The following is a 15,636-nucleotide window of genomic DNA, read 5'->3' on the forward strand; positions in this document are numbered from 1 at the left end:
CACAGGACCTAGCATGTCCTACCATGCATGCTCTGTAAATAACTCATGTACATACCGATACGCCCTACTTTGTTTTGATTGATTGATTGAAAACTCTATTAACAGATTGCAGAATGGGAACAGTACAGTACAGCTCAATACATACAATTGTTAAGGGGATGCAGACCAGAGAAAGACTTTCGTCTTGTTTACATCAGGGTCCTCCATTTTCAATTCATCATAACATATATGACATACAGATAGACAGTACTGCTACATCTATACATTTATGACATACCAGATTTGCAAATACAGTACCGTTTGTGATACGAAAAGAGTCCAGAAAAAAAGAGTATATACATTTGACGTAGAAACTGTACATTGGAGGTTGGGTAGGTGAGGGGGGACTGTACATTGGAGGTGGGGGGGGGGGGGGGGGTGGGTAGGAGTGGGGGGGTTGGGTAGGAGTGGGGGGGGGGGGGTTGGGTAGGAGGGGTGGGTGGGGGACACTGTACAAGCAAAACTGTACATTGGAATATTGACAAGACCATACTTGGTAATTTACTGTACATTGGAGGGGGTTGTGTTAGGACATTTACAGGGGCCTCGAATTGCAGTCTCCCGTAGGTGTTTTTTGAGGGTGTTTTTGAAAGTGGGTAGTGATTCACATTCCTTTGCAGCTTTGGGTAATGGGTAGGGCGTTCCACATTGATGTTGCATAATTGCGAAACGTGTTTAGTCCCTTGTTTGAGCCGAATCTGGGTTTTACATGATTTGTGGAGCTCCCTCTGGTGTTGTGATCGTGGTATTCACTGACCTTTGGGAAGTATTTTGACGTACATGGGTACCTTGGTCGTGTAGTGTATCTTGTAGACCAGGCCCATTGCAAGTTGCTGTACTCTGCCGTCTACTCTAAGCCATCCTAGGTTGGCAAAGTGGGCAGGGGTGAGGTGGGTTCTAGGAGTCAGGTCAAGCAGTAGTCTGACTAGTTTGTTTTGAGATGTTTGTAATTTGGTTTTTAGTGCCTTTGAGGTGCTTTGGTACCATGAGGTGCAAGCTAGGCTTGGGTGGTATCCTTTTTTTCACACCGTCAAACCTTTATGATATAATACCGCGGTGCACGGTATTTGACGGTATGACTTTTCATTTTCATCAGCGGGGGGGGTGGGGGCAACCCGAACCCGTGTTACCAAGTAAACAAATCATCGTCAGCTCTCAGAATGGTAGTCCCGCACCGGTAGAAGCCTGCACCGTTTTAGCGTTAGCATCTAGCCATGGCAGACTATTTGATTCCTTAACACTTTAACTGCCGGGAAACGCTTTACAGCGTCATTCCCGGCCATGCTCAAGTTGCCGAAGGACGCTTTACAGCGTCTTTAATATCAATATTTAAAAAATCTGTGATCGGATTCATATTTCCCCTCCGCTGGCCTGAGATCCACCAGGAGGACCCACTGAGCTCTCTGGCGGTTCAGGAGCGCCATCTGGTGGCCGATCGGCGCAATCGCCAAACAGGAAGTGCTGTGGCGGTTGTGCTGGTCGGCCATATTACTTCCGGGCACTCGGTTTGGCTGCCGGCACTCTGGCTCGTCACAATATATAGCGATCCATTGCCAATAACTCGATAAACAACATGATTTGGACGTATATAGTATTATACAAGCTGGAAATGGTTCATCAGGATAAACATCCCATAATCGAAAACGGTCTACACCACGCTGATCGTCCAACGGCGCGAGGAAGATCCGGTAAGATTCAGCGTTATTTTTGATCGTGTTCCATATAAACTGTTATGATGAACATATGACCCACACTAGATGAATGATATAACGCTGCCCACGGAATTATAAACGATCCCCCGCCCATCCGGTCATCATCAGATCATACGTAGATCATTCTAGAAGTACGTCCAATTGACATTTTTTATATCGCCCCGATTGCCATCAAACTGTATTTCATCATCAATATAATGCATTTGGGGCTATAGATCACGTTCTGGAGAAAGCTGCAGAAAGAGATGAAAACATACTTATACATTAGACCATACTTTACTATGAATATGTGAATGAAAAAGTTTAACGTTGCTACACAATGAACAATACATATAGGACTTTGAATGGGCCCTAATAATAGCAATGTAGCAATAGAATTTAAAAAGTTATAGCCATGCAAAGAAGGGGTACTTCCAGGGTACAAAATAGTTACACGCCCAGCGCCACAGGCGTGTAGATTTAATGTTTGGCCGTCATAAATTAAGGCCTGGGCGCCATCTGGCGGCCAACAAAATCCACTGCATGGGTCGGCATTAATATGATGCAGGGAGTAGTCCAGCTGAGCGGGAGAAATGTCGTGAGAGCGGGCGGAAGTTGCCCAATCTGGAACAATCTCCGGGGCTGCAGCTGGACCCTATTGGATGCGGGCGTGGTGAGTTGAAACGAAAGTGAAACTGTGTGTGTGTGTGTGAGATGCGCTCTGCTCACGAGATCAAGTTTGTAACATGAGACGCACATGAGATCTGTCTTCATCCGTTCTTTAGCCTACAAAAAACCCCTGCAATCGCGTTTTTGATTGTGCTCTGATATTTAATTTTGCATTTGATTTGACCAAATATGTGGAGGCATATTCCCGGAGTAGCTCCCCCGGGTCCCCCCTTAAAATTAAGAAAAACAGGCGACAACATTAACGTTGACGAGTCCGTTGCTACCACCAGCACCACCGATAACACTGCACCTGCTACTAGCGTCGGTGTAGTTAAGAAATTTAGCCAGAAATGGTACACATCTGATTCCGGGAAACCACGAGAATGGCTTAAATTTGAGGGGGGGGTAATGTTTTGTATACCATGTCGTGCCAAAGCAACGGATAAAAGAAAACGAAATTAATTTGTCATCGGGACGTCGGTGATGAAACTGGAAGCCATCAAAAGCCACGAGACGTCACGCTGTCACAGGGACTGCTCTGTTAGATACAAAGCACAGTCTACTCCGCTCCTGGCTGCTCCGACTGTACGACTGTTGACCAAGCTGTCAGAGTCGACTCTGGCTAAAATGCGGATACTATTCCGTAACGCCCACGCTATAGCGAAAAAATCAAGACCATACAGGGACTTCGCCTGGATGTGCGAGTAAGTTTATTGTGTTTTTTTTATAACGTTAGTCCAGCATGTTCATATAGGTGTGTCGGCTTTCACTTTCAGCTAATTATGGTTGTAAAGCCTACCCAGTGGAATTGTTTACATAACAATGCATGATATTATATATTATTATATTATTATTCCATACAAGGCTGGATGCATTACAGACTCCGCTAACATCCCTTGTTGCCTTGTAGGTGGCAAGTATGGATTTGTTTATCTTGTTTGAAGTTGTTTTAATATGTTTTTAATTTAATTTTAAATTAATTCTTTTGCTTCCATATTGTAAATAAATTCACAATAAATTATTTGCATTTAAAACTATTAACGCTGACTCATTCCTTCAGTCCACTCAAAATTATGCTAATATTCCTTATGTTGTTTATGATATTAATTGAAAATAGCATACAAGAGTATTATATAGTAATAATAACACATGGCGATATACTAAAAAGCTATTTATAATTTTTGGCTGGTAAAAGATCTGGATGGCTGGTAGTTTTTAAAATCTACCAGCCAAATGGCTGGTAAGTCAAAAAGTTAAGTTTGTTCCCTGGGTACTTCTCCATAGACAAATAGAGCTGGCAATCTATGGTATATCATGAATTTAACCCATGGCACCCAAAGTGTTAAGGGCTAGAAATTGCCTGGGTATTGGTCATATGCTCCCGAAATGCTCCCGTTGTTAGAAGTAGCCAATGTGCAGTGAAAACTACTCGAATGCTTTATAACCTAGTTGTAACTGAGGGGTACAATTCCCTGACTGTATTAAAGATTGTGATATATTAAACCACTACTAGTTATGTACTTTAATTACTGGCCATACAGTACATGAATATATATGGTGAACACCCACACAAGAATACGGCATTGACACATAAAGTTCTATTTGGAGGGTATTTATTATTATTAAGCAACGTTAGGTTACAGATTGAGAATTAGGCTCGCGCTTGTATGGCGAAGAACACACGTAAAGTCAGTCAAGAGCATAAGTCAATGAGAGTAGTATGAATACTAGGATGGGTCTAAACTGACGCCACCTGTGGTATAGCAATTACATAGGGCTCACTGGTACCAGCTGGAGACACTGGGGGGTTCCCTCCGGGTGTAAGGCCGGTAGGGGTAGAGGAATGTTCGGGTACAAAGTCTGGGTCAACGAGGAATAACGAGGCTCCAGATACAGGAGCCAGTGCATGTACTCCCTTGATCAGCAGACAAAGCAGCAGTTGTAATCCAAGTATGCTCGCCAGCATGGACGACAGCGAGCCAGCCTCTTCCTAGAGGCGGGCCCGAGTGATGATCCTCACGGGGGTAAATCCCAAACGACAGTGGGATCGACGGTTCTCTTCTCCAGCGGTCACGGTCCCAAAGCAATATAATCCAACCAGAAATGGTTCTGCATTCGCCGGTGTAGGTTCTCCGGTGTACATATCCAACGGTTCTCGCCTAGGACTCCTCGGGTGGGGGCACGAATTTAGGCCGCCCAGCCTGGATAAGTGCACTAGCTATATACATGACGAACCGGTGGTAATGCTGGTCACTGAAGAACTGTAGCCGCACGATACACTATAAATGATCGACTATTACTTCACATTAGATTAAGCCGAACTCAACGTTACTGCGTTAAACTCTGACACTTTAGCAGTCTATTCGCACGCGTAGGGCTGGGCGATATAACGATAACGATAAATATCGCGATATATTGTAATAATCGATATCGAATATCGAAATAAAAAAAAATCGAAAAATCGTTTTTTTTTTTTTTTTTTTAATTTTAATTTTTTTTTACCTGCAACAGGGCAGTTTTAAAACCAGAGACAGTGGACAGACTTGTCTTTCTTGCCTGCAACTTAAAGTAATGGCTTTGCTTGTCCAAATGACAATACTGACCAAATTCAGATTTCTTTTTCTCTTGTCCATTTATTTTGTTTGCTTTCTAATTTAAAATACATTTTGAAACCGTCTGTACACAGTAGGCTATGTGTGCTAGCAGAACTAGACTCCAGTCACGAGTCACAGTGCACATGTGCGGTGGTTTGTCCACCAAAAAAGCGCCAAAAGATCGAAAATAAACGAGCAGAGCCAGAACTGTTCAACTCCTCTGGAGCCACAGCCAGCAGAGAAGCCGGTTTACTTTAGCTTTTAAACCAGCTGCAGCCTGAGAACTGGAGTGTGAGGGGATGTAACACTAAAGATGGCGGCAATGACAAAGAATTGCTGCAAAATAAACATACATCTGTTGTTAAAAAAAAAAAAAAAAAAAATGTAATTTTTTTTATACTTATAACAATTCGATAATTATCGATATCGAGAAATAAAATAAAATTATCATATCGTTATCGCGATATGATTTTTTTCCATATCGCCCAGCCCTACGCACGCGGTTCTCAATGCTCTATTTAGATGCAAGGTTGCTCACTTTACTGCACGTTGTATGCGTGGTGAAGGCTTGGACACTGAAATTGAACTACTGCTGTTTACACCTGCGCCGTATTTATACGTAAGGTGAATTATCTAGTGCCAACCTCAGTTCTGTCTCGTATTACTGCGCAGACTCTGGGCATGTTGGGACATGCCCGGAGTTGCCTTTGAACTTGCCGTTGGGGGCTTGGTCGTTGGCGCCTAGGGGTCGCTGTCCAATAGGAGAGCGAATATTACTCTGGTTTGTACGCAGGTAAAGGGATATTCCGTGTATATATACAAATAATATACAAGGGATATCAAACGATATACAAATATTATACAAGGGATATCAAGCAATAAATATATATATTCGGTTTAATCTGACCCTTTGTAACACTAGTCATTGATTTAGTTCAGGGTAATCTAAGATTAGCCGCAGAGCTAACGCTAGTTAACGTGAGCTAACGCTAGTTATTCAAGCTCAGTAGCTCACAGAGAGATAAACAGCTGACAGCGGATAGTACAGGACGGTACAAATACAATAAAAAGGCGGGTGGGGGCTGTTGTGTAAACATTGTACTCTTTAGTTCACATATAATAAGAGACAGATTATTTGCTTGCTCCACCAGTTGCTCCACAACAACACACACCAACTCTCGTCACAACGCTTTACGGTATTTTCACAGCACTGTCGCAACATTACCGTAAAACGTGAACACCGTTGTGACCCACTCGCTCCACTAGAGCGGTCTCGCCCTCTGCTGGCGCACACTCCGTGTGTGCACTAGGGCTGACCTTCGAAGCTTTTTTTGGCAATCGAAGCTTCGGGGCCGAGCTTCGATTTTAATTCGAAGCTTCGAGAGAAAAAAAAAAAAAAAAAAAATGTTATCTTATGTTGTGGGACTTGTACAGCACTTTCATAAACTGTCGTTTTTAAATGTGCTCTATAAATAAAGTGGGTTGGATTAATTAATTAAGTAGCCCCTTTCGTGACTGAGCCAACAAGGTTTCACTCGGCTGTGTGATTTAATTCAAGGTGGATCGCTGTTGTCGTTTGAACAACTTCAGATTTCATGGGAACTACCAATCCCCCAAATCAAGAATGTTTAAGATGAATGAAGTAAGATTTTGATTATTTGAAATATGGCCTGTGTAGACTAAACTATGCACAGAATTATGTCAGTCTACAAGGTCCGGATTCTACATGGTCCGGCAATGTAGACCTTGTAGACTCCACTACAGACCAATTATCAGTGAATGTTCATGCATTTTTAAGAAGGGCAACTTCCACAAAAAAACAAAGAACTCACCAAAACATCTCAGTAGCACCTTATCTAAATTGTATTTCCTATTTTGTTTATTCATCCCAGTATCTTTCTTTCTTATGTGTGGAATTCTACAAGGCATGTAGGTGTATATGTATTTGAGGATGATATCCTTCAAACAGGCAATAGTGATGATATAATTTGGGCAGTGCTGAGCTGGGTTACTTTCCTCCAGTGTATTTGTCCCCCGGCCCCACCCAATGGCCCCATGCGTGCGCGCGCGCGCACACACACACACACACACATTTACATTTAGCTGACGCTTTTATCCAAAGCGACTTACAAGTTCTGTACGACAAGACAGCAAGAAGGGTACAACTCTATCAGCTGAGTAACAATGTTTATCAAAGTGTTGCATGTTACAGTGTAGGTTAGTTTATTAGGAAAAGTGCATGACAGTAAGGTTAGTCACGGTTAGATTTTTTTTTTAAATCATTTCAGATAATGGTTGAAGAAGTGAGTCTTTAGTCGACGGCGAAAGATTGGACGAGATTCGGCTGTCATAACTGGGATGGGTAGTTCTCACACACACACACAAATCGAAGTAAAAAAAAAAAAAAAATTTTTTTTTTTTTAACTTCGATTTTTTTTTAATGTTCGAAGCTTGTGCCATCGAACGAAGCTTCGAAGCTGCGGAGTATTTAAGACAGCCCTAGTGTGCACTACACTCAAAACTCCGTTTCACTGTTATAGAAACTGAAGCGCATCTGTGATTTTGACGTGACGGATTTCTAAATACCTTGATATACCGTCATACCGTCCAAGCCTAGTGGAAGCATAGTCGTAGCAGGGCTCTACGCTAACCTTTTTCACTAGGGGCACAGGTGCTCCTAAATAAAAAATTTAGGAGCACACAAAGAAATTTAGGAGCACCCAAAAATATTTAGGAGCACTAGGCCTGCCGCGATAAGCAATAAATCGATTAATTGCAGCGATAATTAAAATGAATGCAATGATTTTGACGGGCGCGATTAATTGCTATTTGCGCGTTTGTTTTAATGAGGCGGACCCAGTGCCCCTTGTCAGTCACTGTCCGTGTTGGGAGGCGGGCCGCTGGCTTTACTACAGAGCACAGCACTCATACAAACAGAGTAAACACAGTTTTCAATCAATCAATCAATAACAACATTAACGAGACCCTCGTTGTGTCTATTCTGCTAACACTAACGTTACCTCTCATTGTGTCTATTCTACAAGCGTTAACGTTAGCTAGGCTGTCTATGCTAACGTTAACGAGCATTAGGCTAACAAGCTGTAACGTTACCAGTCGCGTCTATTTGCTAACGTTAGCATTAGGTAATAACCTGTTTAAAATGGATGGTGATTACCTCACGTTGTGTCTATTCTACTAGCATTAACGTTACTCATACAAACAATCAATAGCGAGTTATATTGATCACGCTATGTACGATAGCCATGCTAAAACGCTAGCACAACATTAGCACCTAACCTAACAACAAGCCTTAACAAGTCAGCGATCTTTTTGCGAGACTAAACTCTCCGCTCGGTGGCAAATTGTGTTGATGTCGGTTTTGTTTAATCAATAAATGAGGCAGAATACACAGTGACTGTATCCTTTGTTTATTGCACTTGTGCCTGCTGCAAACATAATGATTATGAAATCCTAGAGACGCGTCTCTATTCAGTGGTCTGCAGTGTTTCACGTGACTTTTCTGGTACCCAAAAAGTACCTGAAATAATCACAACAATACTTCCGGTCCGGTCGGTGGGCTTCAAAATAAAAGTCTTAAACACCGGAAAAGACGGAGCGGTGAGCTTCAAAATAAAAGTTTTGGGAAATAAATTTCTCCAAAAAAAAAATTCTCTAACCGGTCGCAATAATATCGCTTATCGCGATATTTTCGGGGGCAATTAATCGCCCAGCAAAATGTGTTATCGTGGCAGGCCTAAGGAGCACAGTGAAAATATTTCAAGTAACAGATTTTTTTTTTTTTCAAAAATAAATGTATATTTGTACTGTGCGTGCATGTGTGTAAATTAGCTCTTGCTACAACCCTGCATGTTTACATTTTGTACTTGATGTTCATTAACATGTGCTGTCCCTATCAAATAAACGATCAAATCAAACTACTGCTACAAAAGGTTCAGTCACTTAACTTTAGCCCCTTTTATGCATACAATGCTTATGTTTTGGCTGTGTTGCTCTTCTAGAAAAATAATCCTTTCAGGGTTGCCTATTGAAATACTGTACACTTTCCTACTGTACACTTTCCTGATTAATTGAAATGGGGGACCCTGATGTAAACAAGACGAAAGTCTTTCTCTGGTCTGCATCCCCTTAACAATTGTGTGTATTGAGCTGTACTGTATTGTACCCATTCTGCAATCTGTTAATAAAGTTTTCAATCAATCAATCAATCACACCTCCAGTACAGAAACATTGTTTGAGTTTGCGTGTCAGGTAGACCATTGATTGACAGTCGAGTCTGCCAATTACATCACATCGCTTGCACTGCGGCGCTGCAGCTGGACCCATTGCCCACCTCTGCTGTTGATAACGCTAGCCAAGTTATTATACACACAGATACACAGTGGGCCAGTGACTTTGGTGTAGGGGTGTAACAATGCATCGATCCTAAGGGGGAAATTCAACTGCATCGATTGAAAATGTTAGAATAAATTATCGCAATTTTAATGTGTACACGTTATGTTATTGTCATGTCCGTTACAGCCAACACACCGACATACGCTACTGCATCAATGTTATGATTAACAAAGCAAGGCATTCGTTTTGTTGCATTAACGTTATATTACTATTGCTATCGATAAATCTAGGTGTTCTAAAATCTATTGCTATTGGTAAGAGAGAGACTATAATAAGTTAGTGTCTCAGAAAACGAGAGCCCTGATCGCAATGGCGGAGTTTCAGGAAGTAAACAAGCAAAATGAGAGCTTCCGATTGGTCATTTGCTTTATTTCCCATGAAACCAGTCACTTCACTCTACTGTGATTGGACCGTTGGCTTGAGTGCAATGTGGGACTTGTAGTTTAACGATTCTCAGTGGAAAAATAAAAAGTACGACTTGTCATCAGCAGTTCGCACACCGTGCGCGTAATTGGTTTTTGAGGTTCGCACACAATTATTTTTAGGGGCATATGCGAGCAATATGGTCGCACTGTAGAGCCCTGTTGTAGTATGCTACTATGTGTTCTACCCAGGGACCGAAACTAAAGCCTGCCGCCCGCCAGGGGCGATCAGTTTTTACCTTTGGCGCTTGACACTTAGAGGGCTGCCCGCCGTGTGGCGTGTAATCAATCAAGTTCATAACGATACTCTTATTTTGAAAATATGTGCGGGTCTCATTTCCGCCCCAAGCGCATCTCCAGTCATAATATCGATGGCTCCGGCAGTTATCAACAATTAGGTTCGTATGATACTCTTATTTTGAAAAAAAACGTGGCAACGAGTCATATCTGCCCAGCCCTGCAGCGGGATACTATTGGCTAAGGGCTTCTGCTCGCAGTGCTCATGTCAACACAGGCAGTCTGCTCTAGTCTAGACCGGACCTCCATGAGCTACCGTTACCGTTTAAACAATGACCCAGTCAACTATTCACTTTTAGTTTAATACATGATGAGGCATTGTCTAACGGTATCTAGCTGGCTAGCTACTGATATCAACAAATGCTCCAGCAATAGTCGACTCGAGTGCATAATACCTCCGTTCCCTCGTTAGCTAGCTCGCGTTAGCTAGCTCACGTTAGATCGATCTGTCCCAGTAAACTAAATTGTCTTAACGTTATCTACCGGGCTAGCAGTAGCTACAGATAGCTCCTGATATCAATGTCTTATAACATTGATTGAATGCATATTCTAGCTGAGGGCATGTTGAATGTGATTTGACAAAAGAACAGTAACGTTATAAATAGGGTCCAGCTGCATCGCCGGAGAATCCTTGCATGCTGAATGTAGGGTCTAGCTGAATATAGGGTCTAGCTGCAGGGCCGGAGAATCCTTGCTGGAGCTGGAGGCTACTCAAGTATACACACAGACAGTGGAGCTGTTTGCAGATAGCAAGCATTTTGACTTATTGCGTGGTGGCGATGTCTCGCAGATAATACAACTACAAGTATGATTATATAATATATATTTTATTAAAAATAATTTTTTATATAAAATATATATATATATTTTTTTTTAATCAAAAAAAATGTTGGCAGGTAAGAAATATGCTTGGCGGGTAGACTCTTCCCATCTACCCGCCACTGGCCGGTGAGTCAAAAAGTTAATTTCGCTCCCTGGTTCTACCCCATACTGCCCTGAGTGGGAGGGTAGTTTGTTTACCAGTGTTGTGGCTATGTTTGTGAAGAAAGTGTTTAAAGGGGCTATGTACTGCTATTACTGCTACTATTTGGGCAACTTTACACAATTCCTGTTAGTAGTAATTCCTGTAGTTTGTAAGTTTTTAAAAAAAAAATGCATTGTTTTATATTTCTAATCAAGTACTCAAAACCATCATTTTTCAGCCTCAAGAAATCAGGCTGTTATGGCCTGGCTCCGCCCATAAGCACTTTGAGTGACAGTCAGTCCACAGTCTGCACTGGTAGAGGGAGGGAGGGAGGGGGGGGAAGAGAGAGAGAGAGGGGGTGGGGAGAGAGAGAGAGAGAGAGAGAGAGAGAGAGAGAGAGAGAGAGAGAGAGAGAGAGAGAGAAAAAAAAGACAGGCCCCCTCTCTCCCTTCCTTTCTCTCCCTCTCAGTGATGAGTCCGCGCGCGGCAGAGAGAGAGAGAGAGAGAGAGGGAGGGGGTGGGAGAGAGAGAGAGAGAGAGAGAGAGAAAAAAAGACAGGCCCCCTCTCTCTCCCTCCCTCCCTCTCCCTCCCTCTCTCTCTCTCTCTCCCCCTCGGCTCTCCTTTCAATCTCCCGTTTGCGGGTCTGTGGCGCGCGGCCGGCAGGTACCCCCCCCCCCCCAAGTGCCCCCTCTCTCCATCTCTCTCTCCCTCTCTCTTCCTTTCTCTCCCTCTCGGTGATGAGTCCGCTCGCGGCAGAGAGAGAGAGGGAGGGGGTGGGAGAGAGAGAGAGAGAAAAAAAAGACAGGCCCCCTCTCTCTCCCTCTCGGTGATGAGAGTTCGCGGCAGCTTGTGTTTTTTTTTTTTTCTTTCCACTCACTGTCTAGTCTAGGTAGAATGGGGGCGGGCATTAGCTCCAACCACAGAGCCAATCGCATCACCCAGCGGCCGTATGACGTATATCGGCCGTTCAAATCAAAATGGCCTGATTTACTGGAGGAGGAAAGGGGCTGAGCTGAAACAGAGCAATCCGCCAATATGGTATTTAGACACTAAAACACATTGATACGAACTCCTATTACTATAATACAATGCTAGAGACTGAAAAATGACATTTATAGTACATAGCCCCTTTAAGTAATTGGCTACATCCAGTTTGTCTGTGATGAGCGTGTTGTCCGTCTTTATGTTTATGTTTGAGAACCTGGTTAAGTTTTTTACTGCAGCCTAGTTGATTATTGAGTAATTTCCAAAGTTCACGTGGTTTATTTTTGTTTTCCTCAGTTTTGTCATTTGTCATTGTCAATTTTTTTTTGCAGTTTTTATCATGGAGTTTACGTAATTTCTTAGTCTGTTTCTTTCTAGTTTGAGTTCAGTCACGTGGGCTTGGAGTTCACTGCTCGTGCTTTTGGTAAGCTTTGACTGACTTACGAAATTCAGAGCATTTTTTGTCTCTGGCTTTCATAGCGGTCAGTATTTCAGTGTGCATCCACGGCTCAGCGCGATTTTTTACCCTGGTGGTTCTTAGGGGGGCCATGTTGTTTAGTATTGTTGAGAATTTGGTTTTGAAGCCAAGCCAGGTTTCTTCAACCAGTACCGTTTACCTCCACCATCTGTTCTCTCCCCTCCAGGTAGGATTGTATCCAGCTCACTGATAAACTATCAAAACCAATTGCTTTTAGCTTGTCAATCAGAATGGTGTGATTGACAGTGTCGAAGGCCTTTTGTAGGTCTAGCATGACCATGCCGCAGCTTACTGTTACTTGTTTTATTGCACAATGTCATTCTATTGGATTATCTATTATATATTACTATTGTATTATGCACATCGTTGCGGGCAAGACCCCCCGCATTTCATTGTATACTTGTATGCCGTGACAAATAAAACTCTTGACTATTCATTAATTCACTCATAACGTGGTGAATATCAGGAAGGCAGCAGGACCGGACGGCATCCCCGGCCGCGTCCTAAAAGTCTGTGCCGACCAACTGGCCCCGGTATTCACTGACATCTTCAACCTGTCCTTGGAACAGGCTGTCATCCCCACCTGTCTGAAGAAGTCCACCATCATCCCTGTACCCAAAAAATCTACGCCCGCTTGCCTCAACGACTACCGCCCTGTAGCCCTCACCTCCATAGCCATGAAGTGCTTTGAGAAGCTAGTGAAGGGCTACATCTGTTCCTCCCTCCCCATCAACCTGGACCCTCTGCAATTTGCATATCGCCCCAACAGGTCCACGGAGGACGCCATAGCCCATGTGCTGCACACAGCAGCATCACACCTGGACAAGAGGCAGGGGAACTATGTGAGAATGCTGTTCATCGACTACAGCTCAGCATTCAACACCATAGTCCCCTCCAAACTCATAGCAAAGCTCAGGGACCTGGGCTTGAACTATGACCTCTGCCAGTGGGTCTTGGACTTCCTGACGGGCAGACCCCAAGTGGTAAGAGCAGGCAACTGCACCTCCTCATCCATCACGCTCAACATAGGGGCCCCCCAGGGCTGTGTTCTGAGCCCCCTCCTCTACTCCCTGTACACACATGACTGCGTAGCACAGCGGAACAACAACACCATCATCAAATTTGCTGATGACACAGTAGTGGTGGGCCTGATCTCTGCCAACGACGAAAGGGCCTACCTGGAAGAGGTAGAGAACCTGTCACAGTGGTGTCAGGAGAACTGCCTCTCCCTGAACGTCAGCAAAACAAAGGAGATGATTGTGGACTTCAGGAGGTCGGGGGTCAAGGACTACAGCCCCCTCAGCATCGACGGGGCACGGGTTGAGAGAGTGAACAGTTTCAAGTACCTCGGAGCCCACATATCCGAGGATTTGACATGGACCACACACATTGACAGTGTTGTGAAGAAGGCACGACAACGCCTCTACTTCCTCAGGCGCCTAAGGAAGTTCCAAGTCAGTCAGAAGATCCTTAGGAACTTCTACTCATGTACAATAGAGAGCATCCTGACTGGCAACATCACCTCCTGGTTTGGGAATAGCACTGCACAAGACCGTAGCAGACTACAAAGAGTGACACGTTCAGCCGAACGCACAATTGGAGGGGGGCTTCCCACCCTCCAGAACATTTACAACAAGCGGTGCAAGGGGAAGGCTAAGAGAATTATTAAGGACTCGAGCCACCCGAACAACTGCCTCTTTGAACTGCTGCGGTCAGGCAAGCGATACCGGAGTCTTAAGGCGAGCACAGAAAGACTCAGAAGAAGCTTCTATCCCCAGGCCATCAGGCTGCTAAACGAACAATAAACACTATGCAACAACCATCAAATGCACACAGCACACACACACTCACTTAAACAAACAACACACTGCAGCACCCACTCTCCACACTTTAGATCACACAAACACACTTTATATTTATTGATAAAGGATTTGCACTACAACTCGTACACCTACTGTAAATTGTACCTAAATTGCACCTCATCCTATTTCTGCCTTGCACTATATAGTATTGTATATTAGTACACTACACAGTATTGTATATTATATGGTAACTCAGTTACGTCTATTCTGCATCGAACATTGTACATATGTCTATACTGAACACTGTGACCTAATTTTTTTACTTCTAATTTACATGCTATACTATGTTATTTTATTTCATACTTATCTTGTCTTGCACAGTCTCTGGAGCGTAACAGTAAGAAGCATTTTGTATAAAAGTATTCTGTACTTCTGTATGACAACTATTAAAGAAACTTGAAACTTGGTGGTAACGTAGCATTAGCATAGCAGCTTAGCTTGTTAGCTGCTCCAGCTACCTCTGGTCAAGGCCCAGTCTGGATGGAAAAGTGGCTGAAACGCCCAACAGATCAGTAGATGAATAAAAGAAGATGTTACTGTAACAAAACGGAGAGGTCTACATGAACCTAATGTACCTTTGTTTACCAGAACGAGGAGAATCGAGAAAGTATCCGGCTTTCGACCTGGACAGTCGCATTATTCTCAGCTCCCAACAACGGCGTCAAAGAAAATCAGCAACCAGGTTTACTATACACGTTCTACTCTCCCTACTTTGGATTACGGACCAGTACCTTAATTCAACATGGAAACACCACCAGACAGGAGTGGAAAGGGTAAAAAAAGAGTCTCATTGCGACTTTTACCTAAATGGCTCGGATAGAAAACATCCAGCAGCAATACATAGCGTGTTAACGTCGAATCCGGGACGAAAGAGTTTACCCCCGTCGGGCAGGTTTGATAGAAGATCGATGATCTTCTTATACCTGCTTCTTTCGGGAGACATTCCGCTGAACCCAGGTCCAGTTATCACTCGGTACCAAGCGAGACAACTCGGACTACAGACGCAAACAGCGACGACCACCGCTGCGACCAACTCATCATCCAACGTCAACAACCCTGAACGCCCGAGGCATAGATATATATAGAACACTAGATAGCTTACCCGCGCTGCCGGCCAATGGAGAGCGACGTCACTGAACCGCCGCCATCTTGCCCAGGTCAGCCTTGAGTGAGAGTGAGTGAGCTGCACAGACAAAAATACTCATAACTCGCTGAAATATTG

General features: G+C 43.6%; 1 protein-coding gene across 1 annotated transcript in view; it reads right to left on the reverse strand.

Annotated features, from left to right (window-relative positions):
- LOC311231814 (uncharacterized protein) overlaps positions 1-15,378 on the reverse strand; it is a gene marked incomplete at its 3' end in the record, with an annotated part of 90,537 nt that extends 75,159 nt beyond the window's left edge. Inside the window, exon 1 of the mRNA XM_084318437.1 lies at positions 15,218-15,378. The remainder of the gene's footprint in view (positions 1-15,217) is intronic.
- Between the last annotated feature and the right edge of the window lie 258 nt (positions 15,379-15,636).

The sequence above is a fragment of the Notolepis coatsorum genome, assembly GCF_963971535.1.
Source record: "Notolepis coatsorum genome assembly, chromosome: 7".
Taxonomy (NCBI): Eukaryota; Metazoa; Chordata; class Actinopteri; order Aulopiformes; family Paralepididae; genus Notolepis; species Notolepis coatsorum.